Source organism: Microtus pennsylvanicus, chromosome 1, assembly GCF_037038515.1.
Source record: "Microtus pennsylvanicus isolate mMicPen1 chromosome 1, mMicPen1.hap1, whole genome shotgun sequence".
In the NCBI taxonomy this organism is placed as follows: domain Eukaryota; kingdom Metazoa; phylum Chordata; class Mammalia; order Rodentia; family Cricetidae; genus Microtus; species Microtus pennsylvanicus.
This window is the reverse complement of record NC_134579.1, coordinates 137661470-137685367: the sequence shown is the minus strand read 5'-3', so window position 1 is coordinate 137685367 and position 23898 is coordinate 137661470. Positions and strand designations below refer to the sequence as shown.

The window sequence follows — 23898 nt, the reverse complement described above, 5'->3', positions numbered from 1 at the left end:
CATCTGTATGGTTGTCACCTCTGTGGATGAGACATTATTTCTCTTTCTCAAAAGGTTTCTCCTTTTCAAACTGACTTTTTATTAATTTTGATGGTACCTATACCTTTTATTCTCCTGTGGAAACAAGAGAGAAACCCCTTCTCCAATGTAGCACGTCTCCTGGTTTACATTGTGAGGTCAACACATTCTTGAAGTACACCAGCTGATTTAATTCAGAAGATTTTTTTTATTGTCCAATGTCTCTTTGCTGCTCTTGTTCCTGTGTCATTAGTGTTATGAAAATTCAAGGTTAATAAGGCATTCTGTAATCTATTTTGATTAAATAAACTATTAGATCAGGTGTTATCCTAACAACTGGTCGTAGACTGGAAATGTTTCCTAACAATCTTTCAAAGTCATTAAGAGTCCACAATTGATCTCTCCTAATTTGTGCCTTTTATGTTCTAATTTTCTGTAAACCTATTTTATAACCTAGGTAATTGACAGAATCTCCTCTCTGTATTTTTTCAGGAGCAATTTGTAATCCCCATTTTGACAAAACTGTCTTTACTTCTTCAAATATTCTTTCTAAAGTATCTACATTTGAATTAGCAAAATGTCTTTCATGTAATGATAAATTATAGATTTAGGAAGTTATTTACCTATTATTTCCAATAGCTGACTTACAAAGTATTGACACAGGGTGAGACCATTGAGCATTCCCTGTGGGAGGACAGTCCACTGGTATCGCCTAGTAGGCTGGGAATTATTATAAGTAAGCACTGTGAAGGCAATTTTTTCTCTATCCTTTTCTTGTAAAGGTATAGTGAAGAAGCAATCTTTTAAATCAATAACTATAAGAGGCCATTCATTTGGTAATAGAGTAGGCAGAGAAATTCCAGATTGTAGAGGGCCCATAGGTTGAATTACCTTGTTGACAGCTCTTAGATCTGTCACCATTCTCCATTTACCAGATTTCTTTTTAACAACAAATACAGGAGAATTCCAAGGACTGATTGATTCTTCAATATGGTGAGCATCTAGTTGCTCCTGTACCAGTTGTTCTAATGCCTGCAATTTGTTTTCTGTCAAAGGCAATTGTTTAACCCATATTGGTTTCTCAGTTAACCATTTTAAAGGTAGGACTGTTAGTTCCTCTGAAGGTTTGCTAGTTGCTTTATGTTCTTGTGTAGCCTGAATGGCTGGTAACCTTTGCATATAATACCTTATAATATCCTTTCCAGAAATATGAGTTTTAGGGACTGCAGGAATGTTAATCTGGGTATTCCATTGCTGCAGCAGATCACTACCCCATAAATTCACTGCAATATTAGCCACATATGGCCTCAGCATTCATCTCTGTCTTTCTGGCCCTCTGCATTCAACCCATCTCCTGCTTTGCTTCACTTGAGATAGAGTTCCAATTCCTAAGAATTGAACACCTGCCTCTTGAAGAGGCCAATTTGGATACCAAGATTCTGGAGAAATGATACTCACGTCCTCACCCATGTCTATCAAACCCACAATTACAATGCCATTTATAGGCATTCTTAGCCTTGGTCTTTGATCATTTATAGAAGTTTGCAAGAATATATGTTTCCTATTTCCAATTGGAATTTTTGGTTCATCTCCCATATTTATTCCATCATCCAAAACAGTATGGTTTTTTTACAGATGGCACTGGATTTTTTAATATTCCTGGTGAGACATCTCCTCCACAGTGACTTGGAATGACAAGACCACTTTTGACTCAGGGTCCTGCAAGAGCCCCCCCACAAGGAATTGTCCGATGGTATTGGGTTGCCTTGTTTGTCTTTTGTTGATCTGCATTCATTGGTCCAATGTCAGTCTTTGCCACACCTTCTACATAATCCAGAAGGTTGATGCCTTTTATTTTTGCCATTTCCAGAGGAGACATTATTTCTAGGAATTACTTGTCCACGAGCCCTTCTCAGATGTACTATTCTACCACAATTAAAACATTTGGCATTTTGATGTCTCCTCATACATTTGAAAATTGTTTCTCCTAGATTTAGTATAGTAGTCGAATGTCTCAATGCTCATTGTATGCAGGATTCATTCATCCATTGGTACTGATCTAACCTGTAAAGGCCCAAGTATATTTTTGATATGTGACAAACACATTCCCGGAGACAAATCTAATTTGCTGGAGAAGTGGACAAAAGACGTGTGCTGAGCTTTGCCTCTGGAGAGAAACACTGGGCATGCAGTGAGGTGGGATAGGTGAAAGCAGCAGGAGGAGGCAGAGCAGGCACTAACTCCACTGGGTACAGAGGGTATGGTGCCCATACTTCAGGGCTACTGGATAAAGTGCAGGCACTGTGAGCTCATATGGCTCTTTGGCAATGAACTGAGGTACAGTGTTGGGCAAAGGAGCACTGGGGTTTGGAGTCCCTAGAGTTTGTTCTTGGCCATCTTCATGTTTGTCTTAGCAAACTCTCGTCATGGTGTTTGTGGAATTTCAGGATTGAAATGGATGCTGTTCAAAGCGTTCTTTGCAGCTTCTGCTTCTGAGCGACTGTCAAAACTGACAAAACCTACAGGCTGTTTAGATGGGAGTTTTATAAGAGAACCCTCATAGCCTTTGAATGGTCTGAAGAGCAGGTAGAACTCCCGGGGTTTGATGTCCAGGGGCAGACCACTGACGAACGGGGTCCGGACCTCCTCCTCCTGAAGGTTGGCCTCACTCGGGGTGTTCTCCTTATCAACTTTCACACCACCATTCATCTTCCCGGTCCTTCCTCTCCGCATGGGGCTGGGGCACAGGACTGGAGCAAGGGCGCGCTTTCCAGCTTGCTACCTTCCTCTGGGCTGTTGAGCAAGCAAGCTGTGGGGATGGAGCTGGGTGGCACTGTGTGGAGTCATGGAAGGGCAGAGACCTCCAAGAGGCTGGGCAAACCCCAGAGTCCTGACAGGGTCAAGGCAGAGGAGGTGAGGCAGAGGGCAAGCTGCTGGCCTTCCCAATGTATCATTTCTAAAGGTGCCTCATTCTTGGTTCTGTTATCAAACCGTTTTCTTAAGGATATAATATGAAGAAAATACTGAGTCCCAATATCCAATAAATGAAAGTATCACAATAACCATATAAGCCTTGCAGAATACAATCTATAGTATGAGCAAAACGGTTATTAAAATTTTGCATGGTATATTGTCTAAAATTATATAACTTTCAAGTTTATTGATATATTTATTAATCAAATAGTTACCTTTATTATGAGATTCAGTAAATTGTTTTAGGTATAATAATCTGTATTGTCCAGCAGCTGATGCGGTTGCAGCTGCATGGCAGTGGTGCAACCAGTGGCAGCACAAAGAGTCCTGTGCAGCTTCGGTTTCCTGCATTGGTGCCTAGTTAAATACTAACAAATATGCTTTGCTTGACAAATTAAAAGCAATTAAATAAATTCTGCACAAGGAGCAAGGAGCCCAGAACTCACAAGCAGGGAGCACAAACCAGAAGCTGTGCAAGTTGCTGTGCAACAAGAAATGTGGTACCAGGATTGGGGGAATGTGCGTGAGCCTGGGAAATTTCCAAGTCGCGTGCTTAGCTCCGTTGTGACAGGGGTTTATAAAATACTACTTGGTAGGTGAAAGCATGCCAGGTGGGTGGGGTGGGAGACCTTCTGACTGTGGACCATTTAGGCCTTTTAGACCAGTCCACCCAGTACATGTGGAATTGGGATCCATGTGGGGCATCAAATGAAGATGGACGCTAAGAAGAAATCCCACACTAACTCAGAATTCAGTATGAAAAAGGTTATTTATTTAGGGGTAGACTCACAGATCACAGGCGTCTGCTCGAACAAGGAACAGCAACCAAATCTAGCAGCCGGAAGAGAAAGAGAGTGGGCAAGCTTTACATCCGCACATATAGTATAAGAGGCCACACCCATGTAGGAGGAAAACTTAAAGGCTACTGGCTGAAAGATTTTCTACAGCAAGAGGCCTTCATCAGAGTAGGCCTGAGGCAATGACCTCCACAGGAGCAGGTATAAAACAGTCACTGCTGAGAGAGCAGGCCTGAGCCAAAGGCTTCAGCAGGTCTGGACGCCAGTATGTGCAATAGGACAAAAAACCTATTGCCATTGTTCTTGTGTTCTCAGTAGTCCTCATTGTCCACTATGTTCAGTGGGTCCAGTTTTATCCCAGGCTTTTTCAACCCAGGCCAGCTGGCCTTGGTGAGTTCCAGATCGAACATCCCCATTGTCTCAGTGTGTGGGCGAACCCCTTGCGGTCCTGAGTTCCTTGTTCGTGCTCTCTCTCCATCTGCTCCTGATTTGGACCTTGAGATTTGATGGAGGAAGGTCATTGGTTAAATAAAAAGAAACTGCTTGGCCCTCATTGGTTAGAAGATAGGTGGGAGGAGTAAACAGAACAGAACGCTGGGAGGAAGAGGAAGTGAGCTCAGACTCCACAGCTCTCCTCTCGGGAGCAGATGCCTCAGAGAGATGCCATTCCCCACTCCCGGGCAGACACACATGATGAAGCTCCGACCCAGGATGGGCATAGGCTAGAATCTTCCTGGTAAGCGCACCTAGGGGGGCTACACAGATGATTAGAAATGGGCTAAATTAATATGTGAGAATTAGCCTAGAAGAGGCTAGATAGAAATGGGCCAAGCAGTGATTAAATGAATACAGTTTGTGTGTTGTTATTTCAGGCATAAGTTAGCCAGGCAGCCGGGGTGCAGGGGACGCAGCCCCGCCGCTCTATTACTACAGAGATTTCAGTCCAGTGCTCCAATGTGGGTCTCTGTCTCTATCTCCTTTCATCACCTGATGAAGATTAATATTCAGAAGGATGCCTATATGTTTTTCTTTGGGTTCACCTTCTTACTTAGCTTCTCTAGGATCATGAATTATAGGCTCAATGTCCTTTATTGATGGCTAGAAACCAAATATGAGTGAGTACATCCCATGTTCCTCTTTTTGGGTCTGGCTTACCTCACTCAGGATAGTGTTTTCTATTTCTGTCCATTTGCATGCAAAATTCAAGAAGTCATTGTTTTTTACTGCTGAGTAGTACTCTAATATGTATATATTGCATACTTTCTTCATCCATTCTTCCATTGAAGGGCATCTAGGTTGTTTCCAGGTTCTGGCTATTACAAACAATGCTGCTATGAACATAGTTGACCATATACTTTTGTATAGGGCATCTCTTAGGTATATTCCCAAGAGTGGTATTGCTGGGTCCAGGGGTAGGTTGATCCCGAATTTCCTGAGAAACCACCACACTGCTTTCCAAAGTGGTTGCACAAGTTTGCATTCCCACCAGCAATGGATGAGTGTACCCCTTTCTCCACAACCTCTCCAACAAAGGCTATCATTGGTATTTTTGATTTTAGCCATTCTGACAGGTGTAAGATGGTATCTTAAAGTTGTCTTGATTTGCATTTCCCTGATCGCTAAGGAAGTTGAGCATGACCTTAAGTGTCTTTTGGCCATTTGAACTTCTTCTGTTGAGAGTTCTCTGTTCAGCTCAGTGCCCCATTTTATAATTGGGTTGATTAGCCTTTTACGGTCTAGTTTCTTGAGTTCTTTATATATTTTGGAGATCAGACCTTTGTCAGTTGCGGGGTTGGTGAAGATCTTCTCCCAGTCAGTGGGTTGCCTTTTTGTCTTAGTGACAGTGTCCTTTGCTTTAAAGAAGCTTCTCAGTCTCAGGAGGTCCCATTTATTCAATGATGACCTTAGTGTCTGTGCTGCTGGGGTTATACGTAGGAAGTGGTCTCCTGTGCCCATGTGTTGTAGAGTACTTCCCACTTTTCTTCTATCAGGTTCAATGTGTGCAGACTGATATTGAGGTCTTTAATACACTTGGACTTGAGTTTTGTGCATGGAGATAGATATGGATCTATTTTCATTCTTCTATAGATTGACTTCCAGTTTTGCCAGCACAATTTGTTGAAGATGCTCTCTTTTTTCCATTGTATGCTTTTAGCTCCTTTATCGAAAATCAGGTATTCATAGGTTTGTGGGTTAAAGTCAGGGTCTTCTATTCAATTCCATTGGTCGACTTCTCTGTTTTTATGCCAATACCAAGCTGTTTTCAATACTGTAGCTCTGTAATAGAGTATGAAGTCAGGGATGGTGATGCCTCCAGAAGATCCTTTATTGTATAAGATTGTTTTGGCTCTCCTGGGTTTTGTGTTTTTCCATATAAAGTTGATTATTGTCTTCTCCAGATCTGTGAAGAATTTTGATAGGATTTTGATGGGGATTGCATTGAATCTATAGATTGCTTTTGGTAGAATTGCCAATTTTACTATGTTGATCCTCCCAATCCAAGAGCAAGGGAGATCCTTCCATTTTCTGGTGTCCTCTTCAATTTCTTTCTTCAAAGACTTAAAGTTCTTGTCAAATAGATCTTTCACTTCCTTGGTCAGAGTTACCCCAAGATACTTTATACTATTTGTGGCTATCATGAAAGGTGATGCTTCTCTGATTTCCCTCTCTGTTTCCTTATCCTTAGTGTATAGGAAGGCAACTGATTTTTTGGAGTTGATCTTGTATCCTGCCACATTACCAAAGGTGTTTATCAGCTGTAGGAGTTCTTTGGAAGAGTTTTTGGGGTCGCTTATGTATACTATCATATCATCTGCAAATAACGAAAGCTTAACTTCTTCCTTTCCAGTACGAACCCCTTCATCCCCTTATGTTGTCTTATTGCTATTGCTAGAACTTCAAGCAGTATATTAAAGAGGTATGGAGAAAGTGGATATCCTTGTCATGTTCCTGAATTTAGTGGGATGGCTTTGAGTTTTTCTCTGTTTAATTTAATGTTAGCTGTCGGCTTGTTGTAAATAGCTTTTATTATATTTAGGTATGACCCTTGTATCCCTAATCTCTCCAAGACCTTTATCATAAAGGGGTGTTGAATTTTGTCGAATGCTTTTTCAGCATCTAATGAGATGATCATATGGTTTTTTTCTTTCAGTTTATTTATATGCTGGATTACATTGATAGATTTTCGTATGTTGAACCAGCCCTGCATCTCAGGAATGAAGCCTACTTGATCATAATGGATAATTTTTCTAATGTGTTCTTGGATTCGGTTTGCCAGTATTTTGTTGAGGATTTTTGCATCGATGTTCATGAGTGAGATCGGCCTGTAATTCTCTTTCCTGGTTGAGTCTTTGTGTGGTTTTGGTATCAGAGTAACTGTAGCTTCATAAAAAAAATTTGGTAATGACCCTTCTGTTTCTATATTGTGAAATACATTAAGGAGTATAGGTATTAGGTCTTCTTGGAAGTTCTGGTAGAATTCCACATTGAAACCATCTGGCCCTGGCTTTTTTTGGTAGGGAGGTTTTTGATAACCTCTTCTAATTCTTCGCGACTAACAGGTCTATTTAGATTGTTCACCTGGTCCTGATTTAACTTTGGTAAATGATATTTATCTAAGAAAGTATCCATTTCCTTTACATTTTCCAGTTTTGTGGCATATAGGCTTTTGTAGTAAGATCTAATGATTCTCTGAATTTCCTCTGTGTCTGTGGTTATGTCCCCCTTTTCATTTCTGATCTTATTAATTTGCAAATTCTCTCTCTGCCGTTTGATTAGTTTGGATAGGGGTTTGTCAATCTTGTTGATTTTCTCCAGGAACCAGCTTTTTGTTTCATTGATTCTTTGGATTGTTCTCTGTGTTTCTATTTTATTGATTTCAGCCCTCAGTTTGATTATTTCCAGTCTCCTACTCCTCCTAGGTGAGTCTGCTTCTTTTTTTTTCTAGAGCTTTCAGGTGGGCTGTTAAGTCTCCAATGTGAGCTTTCTCTGTTTTCTTTAAGTGGGCACTTAGTGCTATGAACTTTCCTCTTAGGACTGCTTTCATAGTGTCCCATAAGTTTGAGTATGTTGTTTCTTTATTTTCAATGAATTCTAGGAAGACTTTAATTTCTTTCTTTATTTCTTCCTTAATCCAGGTATGGTTCAGTAGTTGGCTGTTCAGTTTCCATGACTTTGTGGGCTTTCCGGGGGTAGCCTTGTTGTTGAATTCTAACTTTAATCCATGGTGATCTGATAAGACACAGGTGGTTAGTAATACTTTTTTGTAACTGTGGATGTTTGCTTTGTTACCGACTATGTGGTCGATTTTCGAGAAGGTTCCATGAGCTGCAGAGAAGAAGGTGTATTCTTTCCTATTTGGGTGGAATGTTCTATAGATGTCTGTTAAGTCCATTTGTTTCATTACCTCCATTAATTGTCTTATTTCTCTGTTAGGTTTCTGTCTGATTGACCTGTCCATTGGTGAGAGAGGAGTGTTGAAGTCTCCTACTATTAGTGTGTGCGGTTTGATGGCTGCCTTGAATTTTAGCAATGTTTCTTTTATGTACGTGGGTGCTTTTATATTAGGGGCATAGATGTTCAGGATTGAGACTTCATCCTGATGAACTGTTCCTGTTATGAATATAAAATGCCCCTCTCCATCTCTTCTGATTGATTTTAGTTTGAAGTCAACTTTGTTAGAGATTAGTATGGCCACACCTGCTTGTTTCTTAGGTCCATTTGCTTGATAGGCCTTTTCCCAACCCTTTACTCTGAGTAGGTGCCTGTCTTTGTGGTTGAGGTGTGTTTCTTGCAAACAGCAGAATGTTGGATCCTGTTTTCTTATCCAATCTCTTAGCCTGTGCCTTTTTATAGGTGAGTTGAGACCATTGACATTAAGTGATATTAATGACCAGTGGTTGTTAACTCCGGTCATTTTTTTTTTGGTCGTAGAGTTTGTGTGTATCCCTTCTTTGGTTTGTGTTGATGAAGGGTCTCTAGATGTCTGAGTTATTGTGGTCATTATTGGATTCCTTGGTTAGTGATTTTCCTTCTATTACTTTCTGTAAGGCTGGATTTGTGGCTGCATATTGTTTGAATTTGTTTTTATCCTGGAAAATTTTATTTTCTCCATTTATAGTGAACGAAAGCTTGGCTGGGTATAGTAATCTGGGCTTGCATCCATGGTCTCTCAGTTTCTGCAGTACATCTATCCAGGACCTTCTGGCTTTCATGGTTTCCATGGAAAAGTCAGGTGTAAGTCTGATAGGTTTACCTTTGTAAGTAATTTGGCCTTTTTCCTTTGCCGCTCTTAATATTTTTTCCTTATTCTGACTGCTTTGTGTTTTGATAATTATATGGCGAGGGGATGTTTTTTTTTTGATCCAGCCTATTCGGTGTTCTGTATGCTTCTTGCACCTTCATAGGTATATCTTTCTTTAGGTTGGGAAAGTTTTCTTCTATAATTTTATTAAATATATTTTCTGGACCATTGAGCTGCACTTCTTCTCCTTCTTCTACTCCTATTATTCTTAGGTTTGGTCTTTTTATTGTGTCCCATATTTCCTGAATGTTTTGTGATGAGAGTTTGTTGGACTTGCTGTTTTCTTTGATCATAGTGTTTATTTTCTCTATGGTATCTTCAGAATCTGAGAGTCTTTCTTCTATCTCTTGTATTCTGCTGGTTATGCTTGTTTCTGTAGTCTCTATTCGTTTACCTAGATTTTCCATGTCTAGCCGGCCCTCTGATTGTGTTTTTTTCTTTGCCTCTATTTCAGTTTTCAAGTCTTGAACTGTTTCCATTATCTGTTTGATTGTTTTTCCTTGGTTTTCTAGGGTATCATTCACTGATTTATTCAATTCTTCAAACTTTCTGTTATATTTCTCATCCATTTCTATAAGGGCGTTTTTTACATGCTGTTTAAGGGCGTCAATCACTTTCATGAAGTCAATCTTTTCTCCTTCTTGATTAAGGTGTTCATGTCCTTCCGTTGTGAGGTCGCTGGATTCTGGTGGCTTCATGTTGCTTTTCAGTTTGTTGGGCGAATTCTTGCCTTGGCGTCTGCCCATCTCTTCTTCCAAATACTCCCTTATGGGTCTTCTTTTACCAGATCAGGTCTCCTTGCCTACCCAACGCGGCCTCCCCAATGTTGGCTCTCCTGGCACCAAGGGATCAGGTCTCCGTGCCCAACCCTGGCTCGTCCCAACGCTGGTTCTCCCCAATGCTGGTTCTCCTGGGGCCGAGAGATCAGGCCTCCGTGCTGGTTGGGCAGCTCGCAAACAAAGCGCCTACCCTGCTGGGTGCAGGCAGGCCACAGAAACAAAGGAACTGCAGCCCACCTGGACGCCCCGAGGACTGGGACCCAGCGCCCAATGCCACGCGCCGAGAGAGGGCGGTGGGGCCCAAGTGGGGAGGGCTCTGGACGGAAGCTGGGTGGGCCAGGAAGAAAGAGGCAGTAACCAGGGAATAGAGGTCCTTCAGAGAGCCCAAGAAAGACAGGAGGCCAAGGGACACCCAAGATCCCCGTCCCTGGCTGGCGCCGCGGGCCAGAAACTCACCCCAACGCTGGTTCTCCTGGGGCCGAGAGATCAGGCCTCAGTGCTGGTTGGGCAGCTCGCAAACAAAGCGCCTACTCTCCTTGGTGCAGGCAGGCCATAGAAACAAAGGCAGTGGAGCCCGCCCGGGCGCCCCGAGGACTGGGACCCAGCTCCCAATGCCACGCGCCAAAAGAGGGCGGGGGGCCCAAGTGGGGAGGGCTCTGGACGGAAGCTGGGTGGGCCAGGAAGAAAGAGGCAGTAACCAGGGAATAGAGGTCCTGCAGAGAGCCCAAGAAAGACAGGAGGCCAAGGGACCCCCGAGATCCCCGTGCCTGGCTGGCACCGCGGGCCAGAAACTCACCCCAACGCTGGTTCTCCTGGGGCCGAGAGATCAGGCCTCAGTGCTGGTTGGGCAGCTCGCAAACAAAGCGCCTACCCTCCTTGGTGCAGGCAGGCCACAGAAACAAAGGGACTGCAGCCCGCCCGGGCGCCCCAAGGACTGGGACCCAGCTCCCAATGCCTCGCGCCAAAAGAGGGCCCTTTAATTTCTTTCTTAATTTCTTTCTTGACCCAGGTGTGGTTCAGTAGTTGACTGTTCAGTTTCCATGAGTTTGTCAGCTTTCTGGGGATAGCATTGTTGTTGCCTTCTAACTTTAATCCATGGTGATCTGATAAGACACAGGTGGACACTGATATTTTTTTTGTATCTGTGGAGGTTTCCTTTGTTTCTGAGTATGTGGTCAATTTTTGAGAAGGTTCCATGAGCTGCAGAGAAGAAGGTGTATTCTTTCCTATTTGGGTGGAGTGTTCTATAGATGTCTGTTAAGTCCATTTGCTTCATTACCTCCAACAATTCTCTTATTTCTCTGTTAGGTTTCTGTCTGATTGACCTGTCCATTGGTGAGAGAGGTGTGTTGAAGTCTCCTATTACTAATGTGTGGGGTTGATGTCTGCCTTGAGTTTTAGTAATATTTCTTTTACATAAGTGGCTGCTTTTATATTAGGGATGTAGATATTCAGGATTGAGACGTCATCCTGATTAATTGTTCCTGCTATGAGTATAACGTGTCCATCTCGATCTCTTCTGATTGATTTTAGTTTGATGTCAATTTTGTTAGAAATTAGTATGGCCACACCTGCTTTTTTCTTAGGGCCATTTGCTTGAAACACCTTTTCCCAACCCTTTACTCTGAGTAGATGCCTGTCTTTGTGGTTGAGATGTGTTTCTTGCAAACAGCAGAATGTTGGATCTTTGTTTTGTCCTTCTATGGTAATTGAAAGTTTTGTTGGGTATAGTAGTCTGGGCTGGCATCCATGGTTTCTTGATGTCTGCATAACGCTTGACCAGAACCTTCTGGCTTTCATTGTTTCCATTGAGAGATCAGGTGTAATTCTGATAGGTCTAATTTTATATGTTGTTTGGCCTTTTTCCTTTGCAGCTCTTAATATTCTTTCTTTATTCTCTATGTTTAGTGTTTTGATTACTATGTGGTAAGGGGACTTTTTTTATTCAGTCTATTTAGTGTTCTCTAACATTCTTGTAGCTTCATATACATATCTTTCTTTAGCTTGGAAAAGTTTTCTTCTATGATTTTGTTGAATATATTTTGTGTGCTTTTGATTTGGGCTTTTTCTTCTTCTATCCCTATTATTCTTGGGTTTTGTCTTTTTACAGTGCCCCATATTTCCTGGATATTTTTTGTTAAGCTTTTGTTAGATTTAATGTTTCCTTTGATCGATGAGTCTATTTCCTCTATTGTATCTTCAGCACTTAAGATTCTGTCTACCGGGAGACACCGGCATGCAGGCCCAAGCAGCAGAGACACGGGAGAACAGGCACAAGGGGCGGCGGAGACACCGGCGTGAAGGCCCAAGCGGTGGCTCGCATGCCCAAGCGGCTGAGACCTGCGCACAGATGTGGCAGATGCGGGATAGTCCAAGCATGAAACAGTGAAGCCCACACTGAGAGCAGATCGCCCCAGTACAATTAAATCAAGTGGGTTTTTTGGGGCCTGGCCTGCAGAGGGGTAGGCCTTTTATTGGCGAGGTCCACGGACGAACGGGGATCCTGGTCCTGTCCCTGAAGACCCTCCCGAGTGGGGAGAGTGTTCTTGGCCTGCAACGGGACACAAGAAATGGAGCGGGGGCATTCCCTGACCCCCTTGAGCCCCCAGTTAGTCTGTGAGGGCTGGTACCCTCTGCTGGGGCTGCTCCTCCTCTGCTGTGACCTCTCTCTCCCTGACCCATCTCAGCTTGTACCCAGGGGCCTCCTTCACTCCCCCTCCCTTCTGCGGGCCACGGGATCACCCAGTTTAGCCTGTTTGGGCTCTGGGTTGGGAGCTCGGGGCAGAGGGCAGCGGGAGTTTCTCTGTTTTGGTGGCTGGACTGCAGAGTGGTTGGCCTTTTGTTGGCGAGGTCCCTGGCGAATGGGGAGCCTGGTCCTGGTCCTGAAGACCCTTCTGAGTGGTAAGAGGGATCTTGGCCAGTGGCGGGAACCAGAAAACGGAGCGAGGGCATTTTGTAAGTGGGGCCCCTGGCCAGCAGGGAAATCTGATCCTGTTTTAAAAGACCCTTTAGAAAGCATCGATAGGAGGAGATGGGCAGGTGCCAAGGCAAGAATTCACCCAACAATCTGAAAAACAACATGAAAACACCAGAACCCAATGATTTTATAACAGAAGGACTTGAACACCCTAACACAGAAGAAGAGGGAAAAATTGACTTTATGAATGCAATAGAGTCCCTTAAACAACATGTAAAAAACACCCTTATAGAAATGGATGAGAAGTATAACAAAAAGTTTGAAGAAATGAGTAAATACGTACATGATACCCTGGGAAACCAAGAAAAAACGATCAAACAGGTAATGGAAACAGTTCAAGAATTGAAAACTGAAATGGAAGCAAGGAAGAAAACACAAACTAAGGACCAGCTGGATATGGAAAATCTAGGTCAATGAGCAGAGACTACAGAAACAAGCATAATCAATAGAATACAAGAAATAGAAGAAAGAATCTCAGATATGAAGACACCATACAGAAAATAAATGCACTGATCAAAGAAAACAGCAAAGCCAACAAATTCTCAACACAAAACATTCAGGAAATATGGGATACAATAAAAAGACCAAACCTAAGAATAATAGGGATAGAAGAAGGAGAAGAGTCACAGCTCAAAGGCCCAGAAAATATTTTTAACAAAATTATGGAAGAAAACTTTCCAACATAAAGAAAGATATTCCTTTGAATATTCAAGAAGCATACAGAACACCAAACAGACTGGATCAAAAAAACATCCCCTCGCCATATAATAATCAAAACACAAAATATACAGATTAAAGAATATTAAGAGCTGCAAAGGAAAAAGGGCAAGTAACTTATAAAGGTAAACCGATCAGACTTACACCTGACTTCTCTATGGAAACCATGAAAGCCAGAAGGTACTGGATAGAGGTACTGCAGAAGCTAAGAGATCATGGATGCAAACCCAAACTACTATACCCAGCCAAGCTATCATTCACTATCAATGGAGAAAACAAGACATTCCAGGATAAGAACAAATTTAAACAGTACATAGCCACAAATCCAGCCCTACAGAAAGCAATAGAAGGAAAATCACAACCCAAGGAATACAACATAGCCAACACTGCCTACAATAACTCAGGCATCTAGCGACCCTTCACCAGCACAACTCAAAGAAGGGAGACACACAAACTCTACTACCAAAAACAATAACAATAACCGGAGTAAACAACCACTGGTCATTAATATCACTTAATATTAATGGTCTCAATTCACCTATAAAAAGGCACAGCCTAAGAGATTGGAAATGAAAACAGAATCCATCTTTCTGTTACATACAAGATATGTACCTCAACCTTAAAGACAGACATTGCCTCAGAGTAAAGAGTTAGAAAAAAATTTTCCAGTCAAATAGACCTAAGAAACAAGCTGGTGTAGCATTCCTAATATCTACCAAAATAAATCAAAATTGAGAAGGAAGGACATTTTATATTTGTCAGAAGAAAAATCCATTAAGAGAAAATCTTAAAATTGAACATCTATGCCCAAATACAAGGGCACCCTCATATGTAAAATAAACACTTCTAAAGCTTGAATCACACATTAAATCCCACATACGAATAATGGGAGACTTCAACACCCCACTCTCACCATTGCACAGGTCTGACAGCCAAAAAATTAACAGAGAAATAAGGGAACTAACAGATGTTATGACTCAAATGTACTTAACAGGCATCTATAGAATATTCCATCCAAACAGAAAAGAATATACCTTATACTCATCACCTTGTGGAACCTTCTCTAAAACTGACCACATACTAAGAAACAAAGCAAACCTCAACAAATACCAAAAAAAGATAGAATAACCCCATGTATCTTATTGAATCACCAAAGCTTAAAATTAGAATTCAACAGCAACACTAATTTCAGAAAGCCCACAAACACATGAAAATTAAACAATGCTCACATGAAGCATCAAAGTGTCAAGGAAGAAATAAAGGAAGAAATTAAAGATTTCCTAAAATCCAATAAAAATGACCACACAACATACCTAAATTTATGGGACACAATGAAAGCAGTATTAAGAGGAAAGTTCATAACACTAAATGCTTACATAAAGAAATTGGAAAAATCCTACACTAGTGAGTTAACAGAACATTTGAAAATTCTAGAACAAAAAGAAGCAAATTCATCCAGAAGGAATAGATGGCAGGAAATAATCAAACTGAGAGCTGAAATCAACAAAATAGAAACAAAGAAAATAATACAAAGAATCAGTGAGACAAAGAGTTGGTTCTTCGAGAAAATGAACAAAATAGACAAACCTTTATCAAAACTCACAAAAAGGCAGAGAGAAAATATCCAAATAATAAAATCAGGTATGAAAAGGGGGACATAATAGCAGATACGAAGGAAATCCAGAGAATTATCAGGTCATATTTCAAAAACCTCTACTCAATAAAATTGGAAAGCTTAAAGGAAATGGACAATTTTCTGGATAAACACAAATTACTAAAATTAAATAAAGACCAGAGAAGCAAATTAAATAGACATATAACTGCTAAAGAAATAGAGTCATCAAAAGTCTCCCAGGACCAAAAGGTTTCAGCACAAAATGATACAAGATTTTCAAAGAAGAACTAATACTAATACTTCTCAAGTTGTTCCACACAATAGAAATAGAAAGAACACTGTCAAACTATTTTGATGAAGCTAAAATTACCCTGACATCCAAACCACACAAAGGCATTAGTAAGAAGAAGAATTACAGACCAATCTCACTCATGAACTTTGATGCAAAAATACTAAATAAAATACTGGCAAACTGAAAACAAGAACACATCAGAAAAATGATCCACCATTTTTCAAATCAGCTTCACCAGTAGATTCAGGGATGGTTCAACATATAAAAATCTGACAATGTAATACACCATAAAAACAACATGAAAAAAAAACCATTTGATCATATTAGATTCTGAAAAAGCCTTCGACAAAATACAAGAGAGAGCAGGGATAGAAGGAACCTATCTAAACATAATATACAGCAAACCAACAGCCAACATCAAACTAAATGGAGAGAAACTCAAAGTGATCTCACTGAAATTAGGAACAAGACAAGGTTGTCCACTCTCTCCATATCTATTCAATATAGCACCTGATTTTATAGCTAGAGCAATAAGACAACAAACAGAGATCAAGGGGATACAAATAAAAAAAAGAAGAAGTCAAACTCTCACTATTTGTTGATGATAAGCAACCCCAAAAATTCTACCAAGGAACTTCTAAAACTCATTAACACCTTCAGTAATATAGCAGGATACAAGATTAACAAAAAAAAATCTGTAGCTCTCTTTTACACGGATGAAAAATGAGCTAAGAAAAAAATCAGAGAAACATCACCCATCACAAGCTACAGGCTGGTATTGGCATAAGACCAGACAGTAGGACCAATGGAAGCAACCTGAAGAACCGGATATTAATCCACACTACTTCGAACACCTGATTTTTGACAAAGAAGCAAAAAATATCAAATGGAAAAAAGAAAGCATATTTAACAAATAGTGCTGGAATAACTGGATATCAACATGTAAAAGAACAAAAATAGATCTATATCTATCACCATACACAAAATTCAAGTCCAAATGGATTAAAGACCTCAACATAAAGCCAGCCACACTGAACCTTATAGAAGAGAAAATGGGAAGTACACTTGAATGCATTGGCACAGGAGACTACTTCCTAAATATAACTCAGCAGCAGAGACACTGAGAGAAACAATAAATGGGACTTCTTGAAACTGAAAAAGCTTCTGCAAAACAAAATGCATGGTCAACAAGACAAAATGACAGCCTAGAGAATGGGAAAAGATCTCCACTAACCTTACGTCAGGTAGAGGTCTGATATCCAAAATATACAAAGAACTCAAGAAATTCGTCACCAAAAGAACAAATATTCCAATAAAAAAAATGGAGTACAGACCTAAACAAAGAACTCTCAACAGAGGAATCTAAAATGGCTGAAAGACACTTAAGGAAATGTTCAACATCCTTAGCCATCAGAAAAATGCAAATCAAAACAACTCTGAGATTCCATCTTACACCTTTAAGAATGGCCAAGATCAAAAACACTGATGACAACTTATGCTGGAGAGGTTCTGGGGAAAAGGGAACACTTCTGCATTGCTGGTGGGAATGCAAGCTGGTACGACCCTTTTGGATGTCAGTGTGGTCATATCTCAGAAAATTAGGAAACAACCTTCTTCAAGACCCAATAATACCACTTTGGTGTATATATCCAAAGGATGCTCAATCATGCCACAAGGACATGTGCTCAACTATGTTCATAGCAGCTTTGTTTGTCAGAGCCAGAACCTGGAAACAACCTAATGCCCATCAACAAAGAATGGATAAGAAATACACACAATGTAATACTACACAGCAGAAAAAAATAAGGACATCTTGAATTTTTCAGGAAAATGGATGGAGCTAGAAAACATTATTTTGAGTGAGGTAACCCAGACACAGAAAGACAATTATCACATGTCCTCACTCATAAGTGGTTTTTAAACATAAAGCAAAGAAAGTTAGCCTACAAACCACAATCCCAGAGAACTTAGACAACAATGAGGACCCTAGGAGATACATACATAGATCTAATCTACATGGTAAATAGAAAAAGACAAGATCTCCTGAGTAAATTGGGAGCATGGGGACCTTGGAGGAGGGTTGAAGGGGAAGGGAGAGGCAAAGAGGGGAGCAGAGAAAAATGTAGAGTTCAACAAAAATCAATTTAAAAAAAAACAGTGCTCTATTGAACCACTCCTGGGTCAAGGGAGAAACAGAAAAATTCAAGACTTCCTAGAATCCAATGAAAATGAAGGCACAACATACCCAACCCTAGGGACACTATAAAAGCTGTGCTAAGACAGAAGTTCATTGATTCTTTGTATTGTTTTATTTGCTTCTATTTTGTTTATTTCAGCCCTCAGTTCGATTATTTTCTGTATTCTACTCCTCCTGGGTGAGTCTGATTCTTTTTGTTCTAGAGCTTTCAGGTGTGCTGTTAGGTCATTATTGTGCCTACATAAAGAAAGTGGAGAAAGCTCACAATACAAAGAACCAATGAACAAAGAGCTGGTTCTTTGGGAAAATCAACAAGATAGATAATCCCTTATCCAAAATAATCAAAGGCAGAGAGAGAACATTCAAATTAACAAAATCAGAAATGTAAGGGGGAACATAACAAGAGACACTGAGAAATACAGAGAATTATTAGGTCATACTACAAAAACCTGTACTCCACAAAGTTGGAAAATATAAAAGAAATGGACCATTTTCTGGATAAGTACCACATACTAAAATTACATCAAGACCAGGTGAATGCTTTAAATAGACTTAAAAACTGAAAGGAAATAGAAGCTTTCATCAAAAGCCTCCCAACCAAAAAATAAAATAAAATAAAACCACCCAGGGCAGAGTGGTTTCAGTGAAGAATTCTACCAAAACTTCAAAAAAAGAGCTAATACCAATACTTCTCAAAGTGTTCCACATAATAGAAATAGAAGGAATATTGCCAAACTCTTTTCATGAGGCTACAGTTACCCTGATACCAAAACCACACAAAGACTCAACCAAGAAAGAGAAATACAGACCAAACTCACTCATGAACATAGATGCAAAAATACTCAATAAAATACTGGCAAACCAAATTCAAGAACACATCAAAATATAATCCACCATGATCAAGTCAGCTTCATCCCAGAGATGCAGGGATGGTTCAACATATGAAGTTTTTCAATGTAATCCATCACATAAATAAATTGAAAGAAAAAAACCATATGATCATCTCATTAGATGCTGTAAAAGCATTTGACAAAATCCAACTCCCCTTCATGATAAAGGTTTTGGAGAGATCAGGGATACAAGGAACATATCTAAACATAGTAAAAGCAATATACAGAAAGCTAACAGTCAACATCAAAGCAATTCCACTAAAACCAGGAACAAGACAAGGCTGTCCACTCCTCCCCATGTCTATTCAACATAGTTTTTGAAGTTCTTGCTAGAGCAATAAGACAATAAGAGGAGATGAAGGGGATTCAAATTGGAAAGGAAAAAGTCAAACTTTCATTATTTGTAGATGATATGATAGTATACATAAGTGACCCAAAAAACTCTACTAGGAAACTTCTACAGCTGATAAATACCTTCAACTCAAAAAAATCAGTAGCCCTCCTATAAACATATGACAAAAAAGCTGAGAGGGAAATCAGAGAAACATGACACTTCACAATAGCCACAAATAAAATAAAATATCTTGGGATAACACTAACCAAAGAATTGAAAGACCTGTTCAACAAAAACTTTAAGTCTTTGAAGAAAGAAGTTGAAGAAGAAACCAGAAAACGGAAAGATATCCCATGCTCTTGTATACGTAGGATCAACATAGTAAAAATAGCATTCTTACCAAAAGCAATCTATAGATTCAATGCAATCCCTATCAAAATTCCAACACAATTTTTCACAGACCTTGAGATAACAATAATCAACTTCATATGGAAAAACAAAAAAACCAGGATAGCCGAAACAATTCTGTACAATAAAGAAACTTCCAGAGGCATCACCATCCCTGACATTAAGCTCTATTATAGAGCTACAGTAAAGAAAACAGCTTGGTATTGGCATAAAAACAGAGAGGTTGACTAATGTAATCAAATCAAAGACCCAGATATTAATCCACAAACCTATGAACACATGATTTTTGACAGAGAAGCAAAAGATATACAACTGACAAAAGTAAGCATCTTTAACAAATGATGCTGGCATAACCGGATGTCAACATATAGAAGAATGAAAATAGATCCATATCTATACCCATGCACAAAACTCAAGTCCAAATGGATTAAAGACCTCAATATTAATCTGACCACACTGAACCTGATAGAAGTGAAAGTGGGAAGTAGCCTTCAATGCATGGACACAGGAGACCATTTCCTAAATATAACCTCAATAGCACAGACACTGAGAGTAACAAATAAATGGGACCTCCTGAAACTGAGAAGCTTCTGTAAAGCAAAGGACCCAGTCAATAAGAAAAAAAGGCAGTCTGCTGAATGGAAAAAGATCTTCACCAGCCCCACATCAGACAGAGGACTGATCTTGAAAATATATAAAGAACTCAAGAAACTAGATATCAAAATTCCAAATAGCCCAATTTTAAAAATGGAGTACAGAACTAAACAGAGAATTCTCAACAGAAGAATCTCAAACAACTGAAAGACACTTAAGAAAACGTTCAACATCTTTTTTTTTTTTTTTTTGGTTTTTCGAGACAGGGTTTCTCTGTGGTTTTTGGAGCCTGTCCTGGAACTAGCTCTGTAGACCAGGCTGGTCTCGAACTCACAGAGATCCGCCTGCCTCTGCCTCCCGAGTGCTGGGATTAAAGGCGTGCGCCACCACCGCCCAGCTAATGTTCAACATCTTTAGCCATCAGGAAAATGCAAATCAAAACAACTCTGAGAAACACACAAAAAATTAAAAATAAAATAAATAATCAGATAAAAAGTGTTAAAAGAGGACACAGAGCTGAATGAGTAGCAGAGCTGCGGTGGATCTAGGAGGAATTTGGAAGAAAAGAATAAATAAGATAAACATGCATGAAATTATAGAAGAACCAGCACAAAGATGAAGACCTCAAAGAATATGAGAAAAATAAAGACTGACAACAAGCAGGATACAATGACATCAACAGAGAAGCCATGAGAGCTAAAGGAAGAGACAGAGACGTGGGCAGAGGCTAATGCTGGGAGGCAGTAACTGACACACACAGGGCTGGAGTCAGACAGGAGAGAGACAGATGAGCTGGCTGCAGACACCAAGAGAAGACGCTGCAGACAGGAAATCAGAGACCTCCTCTTCTCTCCTGGTTCTGGTCTTGCCCCACCTTCCCCTTCACAATGCCTCCTCCCTGTCTCAGACTCTGAGTTTATCTTCTCTGTGTCCAACACTCTGCAGTTCTGATTCCCTGGACTCTGCTGCTGCTCAAGGGTGGTGTCCCTATGGCTGTCAGTCCTGTGCCTCAAGCTTGGTGCCCAGAGCTGAGTGGAGCTTATGTTCAGGACCCGACAGGTGGTCTCACCATGCCCCAAGTTCAGCATCTGAACAGCAGGGAGCTGTCCAGGGCCCCATGGCTGAACTGTCAGGGTCCCAGTGGCTGAGCTCAGAGAGCTCAGGGATGCAGACAACTAGGGGCAGCCCTAGGGATGAGTCTTCGACCTCCTTCATTTCTCCAGAGCTGGAGCTGATGTCACTGAAAGATGATGCTCAGAATAGAGACATATGGATCACTCCTTCACAGCTGTCCTATACACTTCCCGTGAAGTCTATCTGAGCACAACAGAACTTTACAATGACGGTATCTTCAACCCGGTGGACCTTTGGCTTCTTTAGGACTGAAATTTCAGGTCTGTATTTATGGCTCTCTCTCTCTCTCTCCCTCTCATTTAGTAAATGATTTTGTGTTGTATAAACAAACAGTGAAAGATCCCTGGACTGGGTAATTGGGCCATAGCTCTGAACCTCAGCAGAAAGGGCCGGCCCTGACTGTCTTTGGGTAGACTCACAGTCCCTTCCAAAGGGTCCTTGTACAAAAGAACAGAGCAGCATTGGGACGTGGGCTGAGATGTCATTACCAACCCTTATTTGGTGTCTCCTCTTGATTTAGAGTCAGAGAAAAGAAAGGACCTGAGAAAGGGCCATGCAAACATGGTGCTCTGGTCTACCTGCTCTGAGCTGCACTTCCCTTTCTCATGCCCTTTTCCCTGGCTAACATGTTTGTCTTTAACAAGCAGCCTGCACTGTCATGCAGAGAACATGCTGCCAGAAGCAGTGACTCAGCTGAGTTCCATCCTGGCCCAACCTCCTCCTGCCAGTTCCATGCTCATGAACTCCCCTAGCCACAGAAATAAAACAGCTGCAGTCTACTGAGCACATCTGTTGTTGGTAACCTTCATGCCTTCACTAGGACATGCTCCACTGAAATAGCCTGGGAGAAGATGTCAAAGGTCCCAGAATAGCATCACATGTTCAGGGTCACATCACAACATCTGGATAAGATTAAGATCTAACCCTAGCCTCAATAATACTCTTCACCATCCTTCCATCCATCCAATATCATCCAGTCAGCCACATGGGACACTGGGTCCAGCAAAGAGCAAGGTCTCCTGAGTTCACAGTTATCTCATCCTACATGTCCCAGGACACTGCTAAGGAAAAGAGTCTCTTGTGTAAAGTCAAACTGGGCTGCCCAGCCTTTCACATGGAAACATCAAGGCCAAGAGCATCTCTTTCTGTCTCCCAACTCCCTGTTCCCTTCAAATGCTGTGTCCTCTTGTGCAGGATCATGGGAGCCAGTCTGGACACTCAGAACTTTTGCTGCTGTCACCTGCATTGAGAAACAAATTCCCCCAGCTTCTTTCTCCTTCTTATTCAATACAGCAGAGGGGAGAGCAAGAGCCCATTACTGACAGTGTCCCAGGCACTGGCCAGAAGGCAGCATTTGCTGGACCAATACCTGCCAGGTTCTACTCACCCAACCACTCTGCACCCCAAACCCACAAACAGCTTTCTGTTTCACCTCTGCCCTTTGTCCCTTCCTGCAGGTCTCAGAATCCCGAAGTCTAGAAAGCTTTCAACATGTGTCACCACAGGGATGCTAGCCTGACATGCCTCTGAGTCAGCATGCAACTCTGATGACCTGGCCACCAGAGCCTTCCTAGCCCACATGGGCCCTCCAGGATAAGCAAGAGCAATCCCAACTTGTCATCACTGACTGCACATTCCACCTGATGCTCATGCTGGATGATCCAGGAGAAAATTTGATCCCATAATAGCCACCTTCTTACCCTTCTAAATGCAACCTTCTGGGCTCATGCTCAACCCTGACTACACCAAAAGTGAATATTTCATGTTCTGTTGTCATGACATAAGTAATAACTTCTCATCACATTGTAAACTCACTCTTCCTAACACACACACAGGAAGTCAATTCCCCATCTTCTTCCTATTCTCTCTCCTGATCTTAAGGCTTCAAAACCCAAAGTGTTTATAGGCGGGGAAGAAACAGTTATAATGTAATGTTACTGCATTTGACAATAAGATTTGAAATCAGTATATGTTTATAACGGCTACTGTGTAGCTGGGTTTGATCTGGACCCATAAGTTTACTCCTTGCTGGCTTTCAAAATACTATGATTCTTTACAAGCTGCTGGGATAAAAAGTCATCAGTAGTGTGACCAAGCTCTGAACTGTGAAGCTACAACAATGGCTGACCCAGAAAGATATACCCATTGGTGCAATAATGACATGAATGTAATGGGGGTAGCCAACTGCCTTCTAATCGAACATGACACATTCTGCAAGAGGAAAGTATATCTGATGCTATAAACCTGGCCCAGAATCTTTGGCTGGGAAGACCATTGGTCCTTCTACTACTTTGCTAAAGGTGCATTGTGTAAAATCATTTTCCAAAATCTGATCCTAATACCCAGAGATAAATGCATCTCCTCATCATCATCAGAGAATTGTCTTTATGTCTATATTAACTGTCTAAATGGCAGTTAATACAGAGCCTCACAGCTGGTCAGAATACAGAGAGTGAGTGTTCAGCCCCAACTAGGATATCTGTATCATACCCACATCCCTTTCCCAAGGCTAAAAGAACATCCCAGAAGAAGCAGCAGAAATATTTAAGGGTGAGAATTTGGAGAGAATATCTGCAAAACAGTGAGTTCTGGTCATAACAAGAACATGGCACTCAGGATATCATACATGCACAAGACCTATACAAGAACAAAGTAGCCAGCACTGCAACATCTGCAAGTGAGTAACTCATAAGACCCACCCCTAACTGAAGAGTCTGAGGCAGATGCTAGCTGCTAAGGGAGGCTCAGTTGTATTCAACAGTGTGGTTCATGGTAAGACATTCATGCTGCAGGAGAAGATCCTATACCTGTGCACATACAGACAACACTAACTGTTCTCTGTGATGTTTTTTAAGATGGAAGGTGCTGGAG

At 41.1% G+C, this 23898-nt stretch overlaps 1 pseudogene; it reads right to left on the bottom strand.

The window, feature by feature from the left end:
• Nucleotides 1-2077: 2077 nt before the first annotated feature.
• Nucleotides 2078-2780, bottom strand: LOC142854354 (RNA-binding protein with multiple splicing-like; annotated as a pseudogene).
• Between the last annotated feature and the right edge of the window lie 21118 nt (nt 2781-23898).